General features: G+C 41.3%; 2 long non-coding RNA genes across 4 annotated transcripts in view; one reads left to right on the top strand and one right to left on the bottom strand.

Annotated features, from left to right (window-relative positions):
• LOC135249932 (uncharacterized) overlaps positions 1 to 19,184 on the top strand; it is a 57,836-nt gene that overhangs the window by 31,840 nt on the left and 6,812 nt on the right. The window lies entirely within an intron of this gene.
• LOC135249926 (uncharacterized) overlaps positions 14,461 to 19,184 on the bottom strand; it is a 193,420-nt gene continuing 188,696 nt past the window's right edge. For both annotated transcript variants that reach the window (XR_010328829.1, XR_010328827.1), the window contains exon 4: positions 14,461 to 18,500. This is a non-coding gene — a long non-coding RNA (uncharacterized LOC135249926). The remainder of the gene's footprint in view (positions 18,501 to 19,184) is intronic.

Below are 19,184 nucleotides of genomic sequence, written 5' to 3' on the forward strand. Positions count from 1 at the left end.
GCTGTGAAATGCTGATGCTGGACTTACTTACCGATTATAAGTCACTGCATCATTGCCAACAGAGCCGGGGACAGTTGGAGTAATACAGTGAATAATGGGCAGGTGTCCCCTCGGAGAAAGGGAAGCAGATTTCACAGATCTGGCTCAGAGTTCGTCTGGCGAAACATCCTCTCCCTCTCTCTCGCTCCTCCCTCGCAGGATAGCGCTTCCTAGACCATTTCTGGGCCAGGTTTCGATTTGCAGCGGACAAATGATATCAATATTTATTAAGCTTAAGGAACCTTCCGTGGCGGAAATTGCTTTTTTGTTGCTTCCTCCACGAACATATTGTAAATTCATATTAATCTCCGCAGTTGCCCTGCGCTAATCTAGACGCAAACGATGATGCACACACATGGGCCGAACACCAGTGCCTTCCACCTGGCAGATTTGCTGTCTAAGGAGAGAATCAGGATTTCATGGTTGCTCTGGTTTACCCTCCGGTTCCTTCCCATATATTGTACTTTTAGGGAACGATGTTCTTGGCCAGGAAGGGAATGTGATCCAATTGAGTCTTGCTCTGCTGCTCAGCTGGCAGATAAAGTTTAATGTGGACAAGCTGTACGGGGCAAAGGGCACTTTTATTGAACATCACTCTTCCGACCATTCACACATGAATAGATCATTTACAAGTCAGCGATGGATCCCATTGATTTGTATGACCCTGTTTTATAGAATATTGCTCTTCCGTCCTGTCCTGTCAACCAGGCCCTGTTGGCACTTTGGCGTCTCGCAAATAAAATGAGAGGACATGAGGGACGAGCCATCTGAGCGTGCTCACATCTGACTGAGGGAGAGACCGGAAATTAAACATCCATCCATCCATCCATCCATCCGGTATCTATACCTGCTTATCCTGAGCAGGGTCACGGGGGTGCTGAAGCCTATCCTAGTGCACATTGGGTGACAGGCAGGAATACACCCTGGACAGGCTGCCAATCTATCGCAGGCCACACACACCATTCACTTACCATTCACTCACACACTCATACCTATTTTAGGGTTGGAAATTAAATACATCCAAATGTATTCATTTCAGCATTTTAGCCAACTTCCATTGCCTGTTGAACTGCCATAAGCATTTAAGATAAGCCTAAGATGACAACAGAAGAAGCTTAATGGTTATGAGTCCAACCACTAGACTTGTTTTAGTACTTTGATAAATCATGAATGAGAATGGCTGCTCCTGTAAACTCGCACTGAAATCTCCCATTAGAATTTCATTAAAGTGTTTACAGGTATGTGCCACTGTGATGGCACACACCGCTGCCCCACTGCACTCTTTCTCTTCAGCAGTATTTTTGGCTCTGTCCTGTTTGAAACAGGTGGTTGTACTGTACCATAGCCAGGCTGATGCGCTTCACCCTGCTTAAGAGGGGAGCACAAATTACCCTTTTAAATGGGATGTTGCAGCTCTGAGGTGCCGGTGGGTGGTGGGGTTGGGGGCGGGGGCAACCAGAAGGAGGGGCAATGATATGGCCGGCCAAGTACTCAGCCTGGAGGCCAGACAGTGCAATATGGTTTGGCCTATAATGTGCTCTAATACAGACTCGTTTGCCCCACACTGGCTATCAACGTAATTAGAAACTTGGATGGTATTGGGCGTTGATTCAGCGAATGGGGTGCACATTGACATACTGTGGACTAGAAACACAAGGGTTGTCTATTAATGTCTAAGAGCACTGGACAATGTACAAACAGACATGTCTTTTTTAAAACCCCCAACCTATATCGGTTCATATTGAACATTTTAGAATATTTTCCTTTTTAATATTTTGAACATTCCCCTCAATCAGTACGCATGTATATATTTAACAAAAAAGGTATGGGAAGGCAATTAGATAATAGTAATTTAAAAAGTGGATAAGCATCTGTGTTGGAAAGACAGGCTATTATAATCCAGGGCTGTGCATTCTCAACCACACATCCATAGTGCCACATTAATGCCCGGTCACCATTTCCCTAATCCGGGGAAGAAATGGCAGGCAGATGAAACAGATTAGGGAGCAGAGGAAGGTTAATTGAAAGGCAGCGTCATAATGATATCATGTCCAAACAGACAAGAGCACTCAAACACTCCCTGAGGGAAGCCCTAATGAGTGACATTAAAAATAATTAGGAAAGGCAAAAACCGCCTTCTGCTATATTACAACCCCCTGGGTCTGGAAAGTCTTCATTTATAACAATAATAGGTACAATACCTCCAATTCTAATAGAAGTCATAATCATAATAAGTGCATCTTATGAGCAGGACCGGGAATGTGTTTGTGGCCTGCAGCATGAGTCTGGAGAGAATTGAAAGCTCCAAGCCTCGCCTTTAAAAACCCCTCTAAGCATGGCCATTGGTAATGGCCCATTACCCTCTCATCAAGACATGGGCGAGAGAGAGAGAGAGTGAGAGAGACCACCCACACCCACGGGAGCTCATGCCAGCTGACCAATGGGCACAGGGTCTGCTAGCCAGCAAGGCTACAGCCAGTCCTGCTGCCATTCCCATATAGGAATAACTGCACAGTAAAATGCCCAGTGTTCATTCAACTCTAACAGTGCTAATTCAACACTAACAGATAACATTTGGTCCCAATGTCACTTTGCTCCCCAAGTGACATTTTCAATGGTGAAGATTAGCATCCTCAATTCTCAACACCATTTGTAATTAATTCAAATTTAAAATATCAACTAGATAAATAAGTAAACTTGAATGCTCAACAAATCCTATGCTTGGTGTTTTCCTCACTATGACAAGCTACAATAAGCTCTCCCATCCTGGACCAGACTACTGAAAGTGAGTCCATGCTCTGCAGTGCAGTTTTATTTATTTATTTCTTACTTACAGTTAACGCCCAAGAGAAGCACTGTTAGGCCGTCATTGAAAAGTATTACCTTTGAAAAGTATTTCCATGCCCCTTAATCCTCGATCCTTAATAACCCCCCACAAATCTCAGTCTCCCCACTCAAGCCAGAATTTACTTCTTTAATTACTTACCTGTCATTGTCACTTTAACGTCACTTACTTCTCCCCTTTCTGCTGTTGTGCTTTTTGGATGTATTATCATACCGGCTGGAGCTGGATATGATATAATGAAATCGAAAAATAAACAAAAAGAAAGCTTTAAAAATGCATTAAAAAGTCTTTATCTTCACAAGCGGAGACAGGATGGTATTAAAAACAAGTCCACGAGGCATGTCCTTAAAGGAGCGCCCTTGTCTGCTGCTGTTTTAATGCATCTGAGTATTTTATTCTGCGCATTTATTCTTTAGCTAGTGACACTTCCAACAGTGGCTTTCATAAAATACGTATATGAAACAGAAACACTTCCCGAATAAATTATGTACAGCAAGCGTATCTAATCCGTTTTGCTTATAACTTATTCAAAATATTACCTCATTAATGTGGAATTATGTGTGACTATTTGAAGCATGCTGTGCAACTACAAATCAGACGCAAACATACTCTTGGCCGATTAGAGTTCACAGTTAACTCTCACTCCAAACATTGTTCAATTCAAAATCCAATTATTCCTGGAATAATTAGTGCTTACTCCAACCAAATACAACAGCACTGTTATTTATGTGATCCTTGCTGCTGATTAAAAAAACAATAAGAGAGATAATAACAACAGATAACACAGTCAGCCATATTCCCCACTAGTTAATTTACTCATAAGCGAGTGTGCTAACTGCACCTCACAACCTTAATGAGATTAGGTGGAGTGACCTTTGGCATTTCCCCATGAGACCCTGTTTATTGAGATTGAAATGGATTTTTTTTCTCACTAAACATTGAACATCCATTGAGTAGCATCCAATCCGTCATCTCTCGCATTAATGAGCGGGTGGGAGGATTAAAAACATTTGTAATGTATAATCTTTATCCATTTACCTGCTACCAAGACCTCACTGGTGTCTATCAAAGAGGGATTAAAATTTAAATGAGATTAAAAGCCTTCGAGGAATGCATGTGCAGGCACTGGAATATCCTGAGCAGGCAAATCAAAATGGAGCACGTGGGCTTCTGTACGTGAGGTGGGTGTACAGTGGGTTCTTCTCTCTCAGTCTCAGCTTCAACCACTGTTCAACCTCCAATAACCTGCCACACCTGGCGGTTCAGAGTACAGGATCCCTCTTTCACCCCGTTGTCATCCCAGATGGTCGACACGACATCCAGTCCATAAAGTACCGTGTCAAGATAATATTCTGAGCAGCCTATTGGAGAGACTCCCTTTCTCTCCCTCACATGCAGCCTTGAGTGCTGTGGAGATGCTCTGTTGTAGCACACAGACGGAACAAACCTCAAAGAAGACCTGACGAGGCTCTCTCCACCTCACCTTCCCCGCCATAATTGAATCCAGTCCGCATTGATTAAAGCGGTGATCCCTTCATTCCTGCTTTAATTAGACAGTGCAGACAAAGGCCAGCGTGTTCGCGTTTCATCACACGGAGAGAAGAATTAACTTAATAACGCGGAATAATTCATTTCTCAGAATTATTGACATTATTCATCAGCCTTGTCATTTGCATCCCCCGTCTTGGCTGTGTGCTCCATCATACCCCTATCAGTGGGGGAAAAAAGAGAATGTATAAGAAATCACAGCTTAGTATTGATTTAAAGAGCAGAGCTAAAATGAAAAATAACCCTCTTGGGCAGACTTTGGTTATGGGAACTCTAATAGCATTCATTAGTGAAATTACTAGGATGAGCTACTGATTGCTTGGGCAACAAATTAAAATGACAGGGGGTAAACCTCACATTAACCATACCTGTCAGCTCTATTTTGCATTAATGTGTGTTTTTCCCCCTTTTTATGGGTGGATTTAATGTAGGATGACATCATCAGATGAGAGAGCACAATGACCACCTCATGTCTTCACTAGGCTTGGCCACTGAGCACAATCTTTGTCACCGCTCTGTGTAACTGGACCAAAACATCTACTGCAGCAGCATTCAGCACAGATGACACTGCATATCTCAGAATAATCCCTTTGCAGTTCTCACAAACGTTTCATATGAAGGTGTCAAAGGGAACTTAATGGAAACGTCCTTTTTGTTTAACGTTTTACTTTTTTACTAATTTTCTTTTCCAGTCATGAGGGTTATGAACCTGCTACAGTCAAGTCACCTGCATACACTGTTGACATGCTTCAGCTGAAATTCAGTGTGGCTGGAACATGCATGTTAAATTTCTGTCGTTCACTTAAGCCATGGTACTCAACCTGGACCATACTGCAGAAAATGTGGAATCAAAACTATTGATAAATTAATAAATCAAGAAATGTGAACCAACAAGATCACCAAGCAAACAAATTATCAAATCATCCATTCATTTGAAATAAAACACAGTGCACATTGGAAGAACATGATGGGTTAAATTGGCAAATAAAAGAGGAATATAACTACAGCCTTATATGGCCTAAAGTAAGCAGCTTGTGTTGTCATTTGTGCTGTGCACACATATCGATGATGTCACCTTGATCTGCAGGGCAGCTAAGTTTAACAGAACCAGAAAGTTCAAAAGGCTGCTTGGCATCAAAGCATTTGCAGCGAGCGCATTGTGTACACATACAGTAAAAAAGAGGGGCGGGGTGTACCCAGAAAACCACTCCTCAGCCGCTCTGCCTCTGATTGGCTGAGAGAGGGACTCTCCGGGGCGGTGTAAAACATTTAATCAGTATTAGGGACGCATATGTTTACCCCAGAGAGACGGACCGCTCGGCGCCGCTTGTTTGCGATGTGTTTGTAAACATTAGCAGACTAAGATGGATCTGCGGAGCTTGCCGACGCACACCGAGTCTCCTGCCCTCGCAGCCTGGCGCATCGCTCTCAATCCCCCGTGGCCACGATCCCGCACCACAACAGAGATTACCGCACGGCTTAATTCTGCGGCGCTGGCTTTGCACTGTAAGCCAGGTGGGGGGTATTCATGGGAAATATTGGCAGCATTCTCCACAGCGCATCGTTTAACTTAATGGCCCGCTAAGCAGCTGAATTTTCAAGAATTCTTTTCTTTTTTTTCCTTAACTAAAAAAAAAAAACAACTAGTTCAATGTTTTCTCTCAGGCAATGGCCAACTCCAGAATTATTGGCAACCTTCAAGAAAATGAATAAAAATTATTGTATAAAATAAACAATACACATAATGATTACAATTTTCTGCTAAAAAATTTTGGAAACTACTTACTTCCACTCTTGTAAATGTATTCCTAAAAAGTGTATATTTTTTTAGTGATATTATTTTTCTTAAAAAAATAAAAAGGGGTCATTTTTGGCAGTCCGAAAGAATATTTTAAATAAAACCAAAGTAGAAACTTTGAGGAAATTCTTTTTTTCATTTTTTTCATTGATCTCAGTTTGGACAAACTATTACTGCCTTCCACCATGTTTCATAAATATAAATATAAATATGATGTTACACACATGTAAAATCCATTTGTCATCCATCACCATGGAGAAAACCGAAGAGCTTTCAACTCAAAAGAGATAGATGGTTGTTGATCTATACAAATCAGGTAATGGATATTAAAAAATACATAAACTGTTGAAAATACCACTATACACAATCAATAATCAACAGGTCAATAATCAAAAGCTTCAGAAGTCAGTAACAGTCGCAAATTTTCCAGGAAGAGGATGTATTTGCATATTGCTCCCATGCACCGTGAGAAAGATTGTGAGGGAGGCAAAGAAGAACTCAAAGATAATGGTTTCAGAACTGCACAGTTTAGTGGATTCTTGAGGCTGGCAAGGTTCAAAATCTGTTTAATGCCACCTCCATGTGAACAAGCGCTATGGAACTGTTGCACAAAAGAAGCTCTAACTGAAAGCAACCCATAAATTTGAGCTCCTGAACTTTTCCGAGCATCAATGGAGCTCCAATTGGAATTGTTTGCCTTGGTCAGATGAGGCAAAAATATAACTTTGGCCATGCATTTAAAAATAATAATGACATTTGCAACAATATGAATTCTAAAAATGATATAGTACAAAACTGCACTATATACTGGAAGGCACTCGCTCAGTCGGAAAAGTAAAGCTCTTTGTGCCACAGGATGCTACATGTGCAATCAAACCCTGTATTATATTTCCTATAACAACACTCAGATCTCATTTCAGGGATGAGTTTCACTGTGATCTGTTTGGCCTGGTTCTATGAGGAGTTCTGGTGAAATGTTTGGAGGATCAACAAGTTCTTTTCAGGACAGCAGAGAAAGGGCAAACCAAGAGCCCCCCCCCCCCCCCCTCCCCTCACCGGCTCCCGCTTGTTCAGCCCTGAAGCGGCTGGCATGGACGACAGCTCGCATAATTAAAACTAAGTTATAAATCAGCAGGTAACCAGTAATCACACGGGCCTGCTTCGTTTACCCTCCCTGTGATCATAAATCAACAGAGAAACAAAGCACCACAAGAACAAAGGCTTAGCAATCTGGTCTCAGCCTGAGATGGCAACCCAATCCGTGTAAAACCTTGCCCTATCTCGAGACGCCTTGCTGCTCCCATGTTAGAGTGATACGGTCCTAAGATCACATAATTTCGAGTAATTACCAGGAGAATAGGCAATGATTCATCTGCAGCATTTTCAGTTGCAGTACAAGACCAACAAGGCAATCTGACTTCTCCTTAACAAAATAAATTTTAGTATATTCCACCTCAATGACATTCAGTATGGCTTTCCAAGCTGTACCTGGGAAAAATGACTTACATAAGCTTTTGAAAGTGGCAGAAAAGAAATAGAATGAAATCAATAGTACATAAAGGGTCAACCTACTATGTCCTGTCAGAAGCCATGGTGTGCATGGGGGTTGGGGGTGGGTGAGGGACAATAGGGGGTTGAAGATACAACACATCAGGGACCATATTGATCCACAAAGAAACTTCCCAATTAATGAGAAATATGAGACATTCAAATACGTTATTGATGGCTATGAGAATAAATGTATTAAAAGGAAGCAGTCGGAAATTGATCAAGGGCGTGACAAGCTGCTGGCGCACTTGGATATAGATGCGTAATGAAATCCACCTTCATCAAGGCAAATGCCCGTATGCCTGTGCGTGGCGGCGGACTCTGAGGCGTACGGGTGTGACTGCCTGGGTTCGGCGCGTCTTCCTCCTCATGCTCGGACACCTTTCGCAGTTCATCATCTTTGTGATTTCTGCCAGCGCACACACTCACTGGCTCACGCTCATTGTCTGGGTCTTAATCCTCCTCTGAGGGAGGCCTACATGTAATTTAGCCCATATGTCAGGGGCACAGAAACAGTAAGTAAATCACCTTTTATTCACTCTTAAACCTCTTTGTCCTCTGAACCCTGGAAGCTCAGGGGTGTCAAGGACAATGACGCCGGGGGTCGTGATCCACGGTCGCCTTGAGCCCTGGAGGTGAGATATAAAACACAATGGCTCAGGACTTCATCCTGGCTTATCTGTGGACAGCACTGGTCTACCGGCCCTCTTTGCCAAAACAAAGCACACAGAGCTAGCTACGAAAGCAGCGAAAGTGATATTGTGAAGTTGTCAGAGTCTAATGGATCCTGAGTTAATGGAAGGTATGTGGAAATATCCAGTTACGGAGGGGGCCTCAATGCATTGTAATTAAATAACGAGCTTTAATAACAGAAATCGACAACTATATACTGAAATGCGAAATATGCAATTGCACAAAGAAAACCACAGGTAAATGATAGGGGGAAATGAAAGGACCAAAGCAGAAATCAGAAAAACTCAATGAAAGCTAAAATTGCTAGAGTGAGATAACCTTTTCAAAGCAAAAAGCTACTGAAGCAAGTTTATACTTGGCTTAATGTGTTAAATCTCACATTGGTGTATTTATTAGCTTAAATCAGGGTTCATTATTGCAATTACTCGCTAATCATGCAATGGCTGGAGTGAAAAAAAAAGAGAAAACCTTCCTCCACAGGAATCAATAAAGCTGTAAGTTGCTAGCTTAAATCACCCTACTCTGTGTTATTGGGTAAACCTATGCGTAAAATACAAAGGCTGCAGAATTTTATAGTAAGTGTTTTTCTGGCTGAGCTCGATTCTAAACAATAATGACTTTTTAATGTGGACCTGTGATTACATTGTCATGGTGAAATACGAGGCTCTTTGACTGCTTTGGAAATGAGGACCAACGTGAATTACTACAACGGCATAGATTACGCCACAGACCCAGGTGAAGCAATCTTCATAAATTCAAATCTAATCTTAAGAGACCTGGCAGTCTAAACCTGTTGCAGGAGGACAGGGTATGGTGGGAAAAGGGGGTTTTGTTTGTCGTTGGTGAATGGCGGGCGATGTGGGTGACGGCTAGTCGGTGACATCACTTTCTATAAGTGATTTCCGCTTTGTCAATGTGAGGTGGCATGCATAGCCACAGAATACCTCCTTTTCAGTCAACAAAGGTACATTTAAGGGTCCTCACAAGTGCACAGTGATTGTATGGTACAGTGACTGGACGGTCAAGCACAGCTATGCTAGACAATGTTTTTACATTGAATTTCCCAGTTCCCATATGAGACATCTTCCAATGACAGAGCCATTGGTCATTTATTCTCCATGTTAAGCGACAATTTTATCCCATCTTAGGAGCACTGCTATGGAAAAAGGAACAATTCAGTGATGCCAGCTGAGTGATAGTGATAGGCAAATAGTGCCACCTCGGATGCTCATACAGCATCAATAGGTGTGCCCTGTGTAAAACCTAGACTAATCTCTATAGAAACAAATGACACTGTAAGGGCCACTGTCCAGGTCTGGCATTTGTGCATGTTTGCATCCCCCAGTGCACAGTCATCTAATTAAGATAACACAGCCCTGTCTCCTGTCCAGGATGTTGTTTTCCGACCCGGATGCTGATCCTTGTGCCGTCTCACGTCTAATGAAATCGATGCCTCTGGAAGGTCATAAATCAAGGGAATGACCCAGAGTGACAGGCAGGCCCGTGTCACTGGCCTGTCAACCGTCCTGCGGCCACAGTTTATTCACTGTCCGGGGTCAGAAGTGACTGCAGTTTGATGTTCCAAACTGTGATCCACACTGGGCATTCTTATTCATGTCACAAAAGCTGTCTCTCACAAATTTAATGCCTTTCAAGGTGATGCTCATCCCATTACCAAGCAATACGAGTTACTTTTTGGATATCGGTATCAGTCAAATTATTTTTATCCCTTCCTAATGCTACAAACACATGGAGCATACTTCTGAATTAACGTGACGCAAACACAGGTTTAATCAAAACAAGCACAGATAAAAAAAGAGGAACATTCTGATATGAAAGCGTTTATGTTTTCATGTACATAGCTGTGTCTCCTTGTGGAAAACCTTAAACCCCTTTAAATGTAGCGTAGAGTAATATGACTTCACCTTGAAATTGATTTATTATTTGTTGATATTTCACCTGGGTTACAACAGGTTGTTGTGAAGATGAATGAGAAATTAGATTTTTCTTAAAGAGGAATATTGTCCTTGTGGAGAGAAATGATCTACTGGAAAAGGCCTATCTATTCCTTTACACACACACATGCACACACAAAAACCTCTAAAATGACAGAATAGCATGGATGTAATGATATGGTGCTAAAGGATTTGAATTTAGGTGTGATTGATTGATACAAATAACTGATTTTCTTTCAGCAGAAACCAATATTATAACCCAGCCTTCCCATTAAAAAAGTGTTTTTGCAAGAGGACTGATGTTCTGAGCAATTACTCTGACAGTGAGCATCACACTGGAATAGAGAAGCTCTGTGATGTATCACCAAACAGAAAGGATTAATTTGCACTGCTGAACCATTACAGATGTAGGACAAAGACGACTCTATTGTGACTCACTTTATCCACTAAGCAACTGTTCCTCATTTCGTAGATTGTGCCTTTGTTCAGAATAAGATGATACAGTTACATCAGTGGCAGTACAGAAGATGATTATGATCACAACCTCACATTCAGATCACAGCCTCACAAGCATTCTGTTGGACACAAAATGTCTGAAGGTATGACTCTTGCACTAGTCCAGTGAAGTACTCCTTAAATGTTATTTAAATTTTAATATCCTTGCAGTAATGACAACTACTGAAATTTCTATTAAAAATGTTGTAAAATGACAGATATGCCACAGTCCTCTTAAGCATCCTGGGTAGTGACACGTGAATGCCTAACAAGGCTGCTCTCGTCTGGAATTGATATTATGCAAATAAAGAAATCCGCAAATTATTTTTCACTGCCACATCATATGTAAATTACCGGTATGTGCATTAGTGTCACAGGCAATGTAATTATTACATTTGTACAAATCATTTGAAATATGCTCAGGCAATTGTGCACAATTTTGGTATTTATCCCCCTCAGCAAATATGGAATTAGTACCATTGGCTTGTGAATTTTTATTCATCTTTAGGCCTAACCTAAGCCACTTGTTATGGTCTACTGCAGTGATATAATATGTAATATGTAATCAAAATACAGCCTCTTTTCCCCAAGAAGGCATATAAATCACACATTGACCTTTACACAGTAGGCCCGCAATTAAGTGTACATATTGAGTGAAACTCATCATTGATGAGTAGACTTCTCATGCACCGAATAATTGATTATTTATTTTGCTCTGTATGGTTCACATAAGCTGTTTTTTAATCATGATATTCACTGTTACAATGCAACACTGTTACCATTTTAAGTGTCTGTACTTCTGGTGGTTACTACCATTGAAATGGAAACATTAAAATATTTAAGAATACCTGCATCCTCTAGAGTAAAGCGTGTGGGCTATCCTAGAAGGCAACATATGAGGATGATATGTTTAACATATGGGGATGAGATGAGGGAAATATCTTTATTTATATAGTATACTGTGCTGCACACATAATGCGGTAACACACAAATGAATGGAAAAACTGACCATCTCAGTGGGTAATTTCACACAGAACAAGAATGTTACAAAATACTGTAATACTATTCATACATTTTTCTCTGTTCTAGCTCCTCCACCAAACTGCATCAAACCACTGAACCCAATCCATCTGTTTTGGTGAAAATAAATCGGCATAATTCAAATAAGAGGCATTAAGAATTGACTGTTTCTGAATAATATTATCGATGACCTATAGTCCCAGCGGTGTGTTTCTGTGTCCCCACACACACCAGGACTGTCACACAGCTAAAGGTCACAGCCCTTAGAGTGTCTGGCCATGTTGTCTGCGGAATTAGGCCCCCTCTGCATCAGCCAACCAGCCCGCGGCTTTCAAGATTCACAGCTTCCACACAAACAAAATGGCATTTGAAATTAACGTTCGGTTTACACCCTGCAGAGAAGTTGGAGTGTGTTTTCCCAGAGCCGAAGGGGATTAGAAACGGGTGGAATAAAGCAGAGTGGACAGTTCAGAATTCGTTATTAAAATTTGCATCTTTTAGTGGAGGAGAGAAAAATGTGAATGTATTTTGATTCTGGGAGATCTGTTCATACAAGTGCTTTGATGCTGCTATGAAAAAAACTGACCAAACTAAAGCCAGTGAATCAGCGATTAATGCATAGCGTTGTCTCAAAGAAGTTAATAGATCTTGCAGATACAGTGCCAATTAGAAAAGTATCACTTCCATTTCACTTTCATCTCAATAAGAGATTATAAAAACAACAGCCATGCACATGTGTTTCCCCAGTGTAAGACCTACAGATGCAGAAAGTAGCATATTTCCAACACACTCTTCTTAAAGACTTTCAGCTACAAACATTTCTTGGCTGCTAAACCTTTCTCACAAAATGGTCTTCTGATTACCGGTCATGTAAGACATCTCGCTTGTAATTAAATACCAAATTATCACAAAGACCGGCTTAAGATAATGGAATCTCCAACAGGTTATGAAAAGGCGTTCATCAACGACGGCCTCGTGGCTGTTGATGAGATATTGTTACGGTGATCTCACTTGTGTTCTCACAGCTAGCTGATAATGGAGGATGCAGCATGTATATTAAAGCTGTAATGTATCTTGTTTGAGGGCGGTGGGATGTTTAGCACTGATATTTGTTGTGCTAAGATATTAGCAATTTGAAGCACACTATTTGATTAGAGGAAACAAGATCCGTGATGACTAGCTTGATGGAAAAGCAATTGAATATAAAATTAATGGTAAGTCCTTGCACTCATTGTAGCATAATGAGAGCTGGCCTATTATTGCCAATGTATAAAACTGATACAAGTTACACATACACATTACCCACCCCATGAGGTTAGATGGGAGGGATCCATAAGTCACATTCAAGAGAAGTGGGTATTAAATCATATTATCCCTTTGCATGGGGATTTTTATAAGGCAGTAGAAATTACCATCTCTATTCTGGACTGAGATGGATATTTCCTCATCCAATGGTCAACAACAAATGGAAAAAATGACCACCTGTCAATACTAGTAACGTAAGAGAGAAGTACACAGTTCCTGTTAAGTGAAGCGTAAACTGCCTGCCATTATCAGTCTAAAAATAGTGTGGCAAAGAACTGTTCACAAAAGCCACAAAGAATCAGTGACCCTCATGCTCCTTTTTGAAATAACTGGGGAATCTATTACTGTCAGCTGCCAGCAAGCCTCCCATTGTACCGCTGTAAGTCTCTCCATCACCTGGAGCAGTTCCCTCATCCATGAGATCTTGGAATCTTAATCTTTCTCCTTATAATCTGAGCGCAAGTGAACTGAGATGATGTTCTGAAGATAGATCACCGAGAGGAAGGCTCTTGCTTTTACAATCTTGCCAATGACACTGGCAGGCTGTTTTTTTTTCTTTCACATTTACAAGAAACCGGATGATGTCATCTCTACAGCCCCATTCACCGGCACAGCTGTCGGCATCTTGTCCACTTTTCGCTTGCTTGTTTTCTTTCCAGAATGGTGGCTTAATATGAGGTTTAAGAGCCATATTATTGTCACTTGGCATAGCCTTGCTGACAGGGTAATAACGCACTGGCCTGAATATTCCAGCCTAAGTGTTCGTCTGTCAGATCACGTTGTGTGCGACGGGCGTGATGAGCGCTCGCTCTCTGCTGCGTTAGCGCCGCGGCACGCTGCGTTAGCGGAGCACCGCCTCATTTCCTGTCCCGGCAGGACCCATCGGAGGTCCCACTGAGAGCTCTATGTGAGAACAAAGCACGGCAGACACAGTCTGGTTGGGGATGGAACATTGAGTGTGACCATGGGGTGTGGCTCGAGTATCCTCTGGGTGAGGATAATTCAGAAATACATTTATGCAAATTAATAAGTTCCTAAATGCATGCATGCATTTAGGAATGCATTTATAAATGAATAAATATAAATAAATAAATAGATTTCTAAATGACATATATAATCCCAATGACAGACAAACTATTCCATAAGCAATTTATTCAGGATGTATTCCTTTATTTCTGTACACCATGCCAATAGAACATTTATGCAGTACCCTTGTGAAAGGCTATACATGAATAAGTACATATTTTAAATGTGACATTATTTATGCAGTCATTTTTAAATTGTAAATGCAGTGCTTCAATTCATATCTTATTTCAGATTTTAAATATTTAATATTGGTAATCTTCTGCATCACATCCTCACGTACTGTACAGCAGTAACTCATCAAATATTTTTGGCATTCCGATACTAGCAGACAGGGGGCAGTGTAAAACAAAACACTGCTTACGGAATACAGACACCTTGCCCAGTGACAGAGTAGTCAACATATGAGCTCACAGAAAGTTCACGCAATATCTAATATTTCATAAGGATAGTTTTTTTTCGTATGCTTTTGATAGTGCTGATTAAGTATAATCTCCTTTTCATTGTCTGATTAATACTCAGGCCATTAGATGCATCAAGATACATTGCCTCAGTGGAATTTTTCATTTACAGAATGCATTTAATTAGTAGTACATTAAAAGCCCACCAGTGCACTGAGTAATCACGGAAAAGGAAAATAGCCTTTTAAGGCTATGTGGCAAATGCAGGGGAGCCCGGCTACAAAGATTTATTCTGTGTGTGAAATTAATCACACGGTCTGAGGGAGAGGAGAAGAGCCATTTGAATTTGCCGTTACTTAGTGAATAAATTATTGCAGGGCTCCTGCTACCACATAGAGAGCAGAAAATAATCTGCCTGCCCATTTCTTTCTTTCCATTTCCATTTCTGCCTTTTCTTTAAGAAACGAATGTGACCTTTGAGGATGATATTGGGTCTGGAGGAGTTAAGCTTGGTCACTGGTAGTCCTGCTGGCTTAGGTGAACTCACAGCGGGATCACTCTGGTTGACATATATTACTAATTTAACAGCCCAGTGCACTGCATTAGGGGGGACCAATTAGAGCTAATAAGATGGCTTGTCAAATTTGGACAGTTTGGGTGGTTTGAGGGAGAAAATGTTCCATATACAGTATAAGCATTATCACAGAACAAAATATTAAAGAACTTAAATTTCATCATTTATTTATCTCTCTTTTCCCCACATTACGTTTCATCCATACTATTGTCCCAGATATAGTGCATATACTAGTAAGATTAAACTTTAAAAAAGGTTTAGCTTTGCATAGTTTTACATAGTCTCTCAGTTCACAGTTAAACTTAATTTCCATCACTTGAGATTTGAAAGACAAACTTGAGAATTTGAAACATGCCTCTGGCTATCAAAAACTCTCAATAGATGTTTGAAATGCCAATGAAATATTACCGTGTCACAACACTACACTGTGTATGGCAAAATATGATGATCTCTATATTCTTGATTTATGAATATTCATTCAAGCACCTGATTGGAAGCTTCGAAAGTAGCATATTGCCCAGCATGCAGTTTTATCAAGGACACTGGTGAGGTTTTATCTGCACATTCAGAAGAGTCCAATTTACTGTTTGATGTATTCACCAATGATGCCCTTCCTACACAAACTGCAAGAGTTTTAGGGTTCGTAAGGCAAATATTTTATTCACCTGACAGAAGGGAAAACTTTATTTATTAATGATAACAGATTTTTTAAATCATCAGATGCCAAGGCAATTTGAGGAATATAACATAAGTTAATACATTACTGGGTCAGAATTACAAGCAATCTATTACAAGCAATTACAAGCACCTATTATTTTAGGATTTAAAATGGTAAATTAAAATGTTTACATTTTAGAGTGCAATCTGAAATATAATTCACCAAGCCATAATAGTAGCCATAAACCATTCAATTAGTTAACAACATACAGTATTATTAGCCCCAGTGTTAATTGCAAGATCTATAACTGATCTGCCAGTGGCCAGTGGCCAGTGGCCATTTGCGTTTTATGTCTGCCCATGTGCTGCTGGGGTTACATGACCTCTCATGTGGTGGCAGCGTTGCTGCTGGCATTGTGTGTACCGTGGGCATCTTGCTCACTGAAGGGCACCTTCCCTGCCCCTCTGCCATTTGGCCTCAGTGGCACGGAGCACATCTGCTGTGCCATTCATGAGGAGTGACAAGGACAGAGCGGTATCCCGCCATGCCCGGCTGCCTCGCGCTGATAAAGAGGAATAATTATGCGCTGGCGATTTATCTTGGTGACAAAACCCGAGCCTCACCTGTGTCCTGCGTTACTCCCCCACTTTTAGACAAACTTGCCTTTCCTCTGATAGCCACGTTTTAATTTCAGTCCGGCGTTGTCTCCAGGCTACTCGCTCGATGCAAACCTGTGGAAGCACAAATCTGGTTGCTTGATAAATGCAACTTTTAAGTTACTGTAAAGGATACAACCGTGATTGATTAACTAATGAGTACCAGGAAGAGGAAACGGTTGTACTGTATGAGATGATATGCCATTCCACCGAAAGAAAAACACGAGGTTCGAAGAAAGAATTTTGCAGTGTCCAGCGAGGTTGACATTCACCCCTCCTCCAAGCCCTCTGCCCCTTTGTGCTAGGAAACACGCCTTTGAATTATTCAAGACTGCAGCTGTACACTGCATGTTTTTCAATGAGGGTTTGGGGTAATGCTCAGGGAACAAAGATTAGTCACATAGTAACGCTGTAGAGGGTCGCAGAGCACATTACCCAAGCCCAACATCAAGCGTGGCAGAACTCGCAATTTATCAGATCCTTTAAAAAACTATTACTCATGGTGGATTCATATGTGTGTTTTTCCAAGTCTGAAATGTTCTTTTCTTAAGCCATCGGCAGTGGCCACTTGCACAAGTGCTGTTACTGTATGTGGCAATAGCTATCTTAGGACTGGACTCCATTTTCAGTGCTGTGGAAGGACACATATCAGGGGATATAGTACAGGTTCTTGGTCTTGTGGCCCAAGGCCCACGATTATGACTAATAACAGTAATAATGTTAGTCAGTTTTATCTTATTCAAAGGATGATGACAAATGAATACAATCTATTTGAATGTAATAAATCTTATGACTTTTGAGACTGATGGAATAACTGATAGCAGAGCTAGCAATCAGATTTTTGAGGGTAATTTGTGCATTTTGAGAATTAAAATTAGAGATTGTTGTTTTGGTCTTCTTCCTATCAAAACAACTTGTGGAGTACAAAGGCAAAGCATCACTTAACAGTCCAAACCACAGGTCATTAGTATTTTCAGCACCAGATACACTAAATATACATTGCAAAAATTATCACGGAAAAGGTCTGCATTCATTTACCTTGATAAGCATCTCAAAGTTATTTTTTACTGATACCAACTGAGCTATAGTCCAATAACAATAGCTGTCTTTCGCATTCCCATGCTGCTTTGCTATCAGGGAATTCACACCTTTTTTATTTTTTATTTTTTTGCTCGTGCAGACGCTACGTCATGTATGAGTGTGCATGCATAATTTTAAGAGAACTTTCTCATTAAGCAAACAATTCCCACGGTCCCTAATTTGGAGAAATTAAGTATCTTCTGCCAATTTGGAGGAGGTTACGCCATTTTAAATGGAGAGACAGCACACTACTGACTGACGCCTCATCATAAGTCAAGGCTGAATACTTGATAGGGTGGTAATTAAAGGCTAATTTGGTATTGATTGTTTCCTGGAGGTGCAGAAATAAGACTGGTCTGGTCTTCACACTCCACCTTCGTAGTGTAAAAATCTGATTGCTGGACCACAATTATACACTACCGCCTACAGCTATGGGGCACAGGTAATCAAATCCCCCACAATCCCCCTCATGTCCACTGGCATTTCACTCACGCTCCCACAACTGGCAGTCTTTACGAGGTTCCTCGGGGAAGCTATCCGCAGGAGCCTGGGTTATTTCTTCTGTGTGCAGGCCTCGGTTGCTCTCGAAATGTCATTGAAACAGATTGGCATGTTGAGAAAATATCTCAGCCACGGAGCCATAGCTGTTTGTCCTGTCTCCAGACTCTAAAGGAGGCGGTACTGCTCTTAATGTTATTGCTATCTAAGGTTACCACTTTCTAGAGGGACTTGCATGGATCAGTGGAAATCTTACTGCAGCTCCCATTTATGTCACATGGATAGCTCCCCGGGCAGTGTTGTGCTGAAAAAGGAAAGAAAGAAAAAGAAAACATGTCACACTGAACTAGTCAGGTATTTGTGTCCGAGATTTATCCCTCTGCATTTCATGGCTGGGCCTACATGAATAACCCCAGGATTCCAGAGTACTATGTTACCTGCTTTTAGAATGAGATCCAGCCTTGCAAGACTTGGCAATGTAGAGAGACAATACTAGATGGCCAACCAAAACCAAGGACAGACAGCATTACAGAAAGCACATCACCATCTTACAAAAGTAGGGAGTGACTTTTCAGATGGTCTAATGAGAGCTATGAATGCTGGGACACCTGTAAAGGCGCTATAAACATGGGCCAGCGGGTCAGAAACAGCACGTCACTCCTCAGTAACAATGGCTGAGGCCTTATGCTGCGGACACCTTCCCTGTGGTACAGTTATGCATGTACAGTAACACATGTGCAAACACATCGCCTCGCTTGCTGTAGCGGTCAGCATCACTGCAGGAATGTGGCCCGGTTGAAAATACACAGTGTTTTCCTGACTATTTATGGAGTCCTGGGTGGGAACACTAAATACCACGGCACATTCTCCTGGGCTATCGATGCAGTCACTGACAGCTTGAGTGGCACCTCCCTATTGATGGGGCCCTTTCCTGACACAGCTCACATTTTACACGTGCCAGACCCTTCAGACATGCCTGGGAAATGCT

This window comes from Anguilla rostrata, chromosome 1 (assembly GCF_018555375.3).
Source record: "Anguilla rostrata isolate EN2019 chromosome 1, ASM1855537v3, whole genome shotgun sequence".
In the NCBI taxonomy this organism is placed as follows: Eukaryota; Metazoa; Chordata; class Actinopteri; order Anguilliformes; family Anguillidae; genus Anguilla; species Anguilla rostrata.